Source organism: Aulonocara sp. 'chitande type north' Nkhata Bay, linkage group LG6 (genome assembly GCF_057382095.1).
Source record: "Aulonocara sp. 'chitande type north' Nkhata Bay isolate Kocher_YH1m ecotype deep benthic linkage group LG6, A_spYH_male_GT1.1, whole genome shotgun sequence".
Classification (NCBI taxonomy): domain Eukaryota; kingdom Metazoa; phylum Chordata; class Actinopteri; order Cichliformes; family Cichlidae; genus Aulonocara; species Aulonocara sp. 'chitande type north' Nkhata Bay.
In genome coordinates this window covers 53,981-59,661 of record NC_141349.1, presented here as the reverse complement: position 1 = coordinate 59,661, position 5,681 = coordinate 53,981, and the positions used below count along the sequence as shown (strand labels likewise).

Sequence of the window (5,681 nt, the reverse complement as noted above, 5' to 3'; positions counted from 1 at the left end):
TGGGTCCAAATTTGACGGAATAAAAAGGTCAAAGTGGCAGATAGGAGTGTCCGATCGGGCCGATTCCACCACCACTGTACTCAGCAGGCCCTGCCGGGTCGTTTGACACGCAGCATGGCAGGGATCGGTGACATAACATGTAGCAGTTTCCCTTCACAGAAGCGTCTGCAGCAGGTGGGTGGAGGAGGAGGCAGCAGAACCAGGCCTTTGGAGCACTGTGTCATCTCCTGGTCCTGATGCTTTGAATCTCCCTCTCTGTCTGTCTGTCTGTCTGTCTGTCACACACACACACACACACACAGAAGCTGGTCAAGTGCTGTGCAACTGGGATTGCACCTGTCGTCCACAGGAGGGCGCCTAGCTGGGAAGTCCAGTACATTCCATATTAAAGTTGTTGCAAGTGCATTTTTTGTGTAAAAGACAGACACACACACACACACACACACACACACACACACACACACTGTAAGGTCTGAAGTGCAAAATTTGAATTACATTCCTTTGTATCTCTCCCTCTCTCTCTCTCTCTCTCTCTCTCTCTCTCTGTCTCTCTCTCTCTCTCTCTCTCTCTCTCTGTCAACACACACACACGCACACACACACGCTCAATGGAGTATAAAATAAAGACCGGGGCAGTTCTCTCACTGGAGTCTCTTAGAGTGGAGGCTGCCCTTGCTAGCAAGAAGTTCTGTGTGTTTCTCTTCTCTGAGTCTTTACTGAAGAAGTGTTTTATAACATTTTCCTTAACAACTGACATGTGTTTTTTGTGTAAAAGAGAGACACACACACACACACACACACACACACACACACACACACACACACACACACACACACTCACACTCAGCGGCTCAGAGATGAGGGAAAAACAACAGAAATCAGGATAGATTTTAATGTCAGGAGATGCCCTGTGATGCTGGGGCCATTGTGTAAGATTGGAATGTGTACCAGTGGCTGGTGGGTGGTCCTTGAAGGTCCCGGGAGGAGGCGGCGAGGAGGCAGCGGGTGGCTGGGCTTGAGCTGTGGATCAGGGACGTCATTAATTCTGCCTGGTGCTGCGTGTGCCCTGTGCAGCTTGGATGTCTGCCGCTGACGCTCTGTGGTTCCTGTTCTGCTGATCTCCTGGTCCACACACGGCTTCAGGGTGTACTGTACAAGGGGAGAAGAAATGCATCATTGGTTACCAAAATAAAACAGTGTCTTTCTGCCTGTGTCATTCTGTTTGGTTTCTTTGAGCGTTTGTTTCTTAAATACACAGCAAGTGTCACTCTCTCTCTCTCTCTGTCACACACACACACACACACACACACACACACACACACACACACACACACACACAGACACTGTGAGGTCTGCAGTTCAAAATTTGAATCTCAGAGCTTGGTGTTTTTGTCTCCCTCCAGTGGACAAATGCAGGTATGATGAGGGTTGGTTAGGTTAGGGGGTAATAGCCAGAGCTTGACGGAATAAAATGGAATAACTGGGAAAGTAAGTGTCGTAGAGGGATGAAAGTGGTGTCTACGGGGGGGTTTCGGGGTGCTCCGGACACCCTGGTGAAGACCCCATGTCGATAGCACCAACGGTTCTGGACTTGGTGTAAATGGGTCCAAATTTGACGGAATAAAAAGGTCAAAGTGGCAGATAGGAGTGTCCGATCGGGCCGATTCCACCACCACTGTACTCAGCAGGCCCTGCCGGGTCGTTCGACACGCAGCATGGCAGGGATCGGTGACATAACATGTAGCAGTTTCCCTTCACAGAAGCGTCTGCAGCAGGTGGGTGGAGGAGGAGGCAGCAGAACCAGGCCTTTGGAGCACTGTGTCATCTCCTGGTCCTGATGCTTTGAATCTCCCTCTCTGTCTGTCTGTCTGTCTGTCTGTCACACACACACACACACACACACAGAAGCTGGTCAAGTGCTGTGCAACTGGGATTGCACCTGTCGTCCACAGGAGGGCGCCTAGCTGGGAAGTCCAGTACATTCCATATTAAAGTTGTTGCAAGTGCATTTTTTGTGTAAAAGACAGACACACACACACACACACACACACACACACACACACACACACAGTAAGGTCTGAAGTGCAAAATTTGAATTACATTCCTTTGTATCTCTCCCTCTCTCTCTCTCTCTCTCTCTCTCTCTCTCTCTCTCTCTCTCTCTCTCTGTCTCTCTCTCTCTCTCTCTGTCAACACACACACACACACACACACTCACACACACCAAAGCACACAGACAGAAGCTGGTCACAACTGCTGTGCAACTGGGATTGAACCAGGGGGGCTCCCTCTGCTGGCTCAATGCGGTACAAAGTGTCAGAAGCTGTTAGATATCTGCTTTTGACAATCAATTGCACCTGTCATCCACAGGAGGGCGCCTAGCTGGGAAGTCCAGTACATTCCATATTAAAGTTGTTGCAAGTGCATTTTTTGTGTAAAAGACAGACACACACACACACACACACACACACACTGTAAGGTCTGAAGTGCAAAATTTGAATTACATTCCTTTGTATCTCTCCCTCTCTCTCTCTCTCTCTCTCTCTCTCTCTGTCTCTCTCTCTCTCTGTCAACACACACACACACACACACACACACACACACACACTCAATGGAGTATAAAATAAAGACCGGGGCAGTTCTCTCACTGGAGTCTCTTAGAGTGGAGGCTGCCCTTGCTAGCAAGAAGTTCTGTGTGTTTCTCTTCTCTGAGTCTTTACTGAAGAAGTGTTTTATAACATTTTCCTTAACAACTGACATGTGTTTTTTGTGTAAAAGAGAGAGAGACACACACACACACACACACACACACACACACACACACACACACACTCACACTCACAGGCTCAGAGATGAGGGAAAAACAACAGAAATCAGGATAGATTTTAATGTCAGGAGATGCCCTGTGATGCTGGGGCCATTGTGTAAGATTGGAATGTGTACCAGTGGCTGGTGGGTGGTCCTTGAAGGTCCCAGGAGGAGGCGGCGAGGAGGCAGCGGGTGGCTGGGCTTGAGCTGTGGATCAGGGACGTCATTAATTCTGCCTGGTGCTGCGTGTGCCCTGTGCAGCTTGGATGTCTGCCGCTGACGCTCTGTGGTTCCTGTTCTGCTGATCTCCTGGTCCACACACGGCTTCAGGGTGCACTGTACAAGGGAAGAAGAAATGCATCATTGGTTACCAAAATAAAACAGTGTCTTTCTGCCTGTGTCATTCTGTTTGGTTTCTTTGAGCGTTTGTTTCTTAAATACACAGCAAGTGTCACTCTCTCTCTCTCTCTCTCTCTGTCACACACACACACACACACACACACACACACACACACACACACACACCAAAGCACACACACCAAAGCACACACACACACACACACACACACACACACACACACACACACACACACAGACACTGTGAGGTCTGCAGTTCAAAATTTGAATCTCAGAGCTTGGTGTTTTTGTCTCCCTCCAGTGGACAAATGCAGGTATGATTAGGGTTGGTTAGGTTAAGGGGATTTAGCCAGAGCTTGACGGAATAAAATGGAATAACTGGGAAAGTAAGTGTCGTAGAGGGATGAAAGTGGTGTCTACGTGGGGTGTTTCTGCCGCTCCGCACGCCCTGGTGAAGACCCCATGTCGATAGCACCAACGGTTCTGGACTTGGTGTAAATGGGTCCAAATTTGACGGAATAAAAAGGTCAAAGTGGCAGATAGGAGTGTCCGATCGGGCCGATTCCACCACCACTGTACTCAGCAGGCCCTGCCGGGTCGTTCGACACGCAGCATGGCAGGGATCGGTGACATAACATGTAGCAGTTTCCCTTCACAGAAGCGTCTGCAGCAGGTGGGTGGAGGAGGAGGCAGCAGAACCAGGCCTTTGGAGCACTGTGTCATCTCCTGGTCCTGATGCTTTGAATCTCCCTCTCTGTCTGTCTGTCTGTCTGTCTGTCTGTCACACACACACACACACACACAGAAGCTGGTCAAGTGCTGTGCAACTGGGATTGCACCTGTCGTCCACAGGAGGGCGCCTAGCTGGGAAGTCCAGTACATTCCATATTAAAGTTGTTGCAAGTGCATTTTTTGTGTAAAAGACAGACAGACACACACACACACACACACACACACACACACACACACACACACACACACACACACACAGTAAGGTCTGAAGTGCAAAATTTGAATTACATTCCTTTGTATCTCTCCCTCTCTCTCTCTCTCTCTCTCTCTCTCTCTCTGTCTCTCTCTCTCTCTCTCTGTCAACACACACACACACACACACACACTCACACACACCAAAGCACACAGACAGAAGCTGGTCACAACTGCTGTGCAACTGGGATTGAACCAGGGGGGCTCCCTCTGCTGGCTCAATGCGGTACAAAGTGTCAGAAGCTGTTAGATATCTGCTTTTGACAATCAATTGCACCTGTCATCCACAGGAGGGCGCCTAGCTGGGAAGTCCAGTACATTCCATATTAAAGTTGTTGCAAGTGCATTTTTTGTGTAAAAGACAGACACACACACACACACACACACACACACACTGTAAGGTCTGAAGTGCAAAATTTGAATTACATTCCTTTGTATCTCTCCCTCTCTCTCTCTCTCTCTCTCTCTCTCTGTCTCTCTCTCTCTCTCTCTCTCTCTGTCAACACACACACACACACACACACACACACACACACACACACACACACACACACACACTGTAAGGTCTGAAGTGCAAAATTTGAATTACATTCCTTTGTATCTCTCCCTCTCTCTCTCTCTCTCTGTCTCTCTCTCTCTCTCTCTGTCAACACACACACACACACACACACGCACACACACACGCTCAATGGAGTATAAAATAAAGACCGGGGCAGTTCTCTCACTGGAGTCTCTTAGAGTGGAGGCTGCCCTTGCTAGCAAGAAGTTCTGTGTGTTTCTCTTCTCTGAGTCTTTACTGAAGAAGTGTTTTATAACATTTTCCTTAACAACTGACATGTGTTTTTTGTGTAAAAGAGAGAGACACACACACACACACACACACACACACACACACACACACACACACACACACACACACACACACTCACACTCAGCGGCTCAGAGATGAGGGAAAAACAACAGAAATCAGGATAGATTTTAATGTCAGGAGATGCCCTGTGATGCTGGGGCCATTGTGTAAGATTGGAATGTGTACCAGTGGCTGGTGGGTGGTCCTTGAAGGTCCCGGGAGGAGGCGGCGAGGAGGCAGCGGGTGGCTGGGCTTGAGCTGTGGATCAGGGACGTCATAGGGTTAGGGTTAGGGTTAGGGGGTTAGGGTTAGGGTTAGGGTTAGGGTTAGGGGGTTAGGGTTAGGGTTAGGGTTAGGGTTAGGGGGTTAGGGTTAGGGTTAGGGTTAGGGTTAGGGTTAGGTTAAGGGGATTTAGCCAGAGCTTGACGGAATAAAATGGAATAACTGGGAAAGTAAGTGTCGTAGAGGGATGAAAGTGGTGTCTACGTGGGGTGTTTCTGCCGCTCCGCACGCCCTGGTGAAGACCCCATGTCGATAGCACCAACGGTTCTGGACTTGGTGTAAATGGGTCCAAATTTGACGGAATAAAAAGGTCAAAGTGGCAGATAGGAGTGTCCGATCGGGCCGATTCCACCACCACTGTACTCAGCAGGCCCTGCCGGGTCGTTCGACACGCAGCATG

General features: G+C 49.1%; 1 long non-coding RNA gene across 1 annotated transcript; it reads right to left on the bottom strand.

The window, feature by feature from the left end:
• Positions 1-959: 959 nt before the first annotated feature.
• On the bottom strand, positions 960-5,269 carry LOC147326908 (uncharacterized). The gene is made up of 3 exons (XR_015130005.1): positions 5,186-5,269; positions 2,944-3,144; positions 960-1,149 (listed from the first exon to the last, which is right to left on the bottom strand). It is a non-coding gene; the product is annotated as an uncharacterized LOC147326908 (long non-coding RNA).
• Between the last annotated feature and the right edge of the window lie 412 nt (positions 5,270-5,681).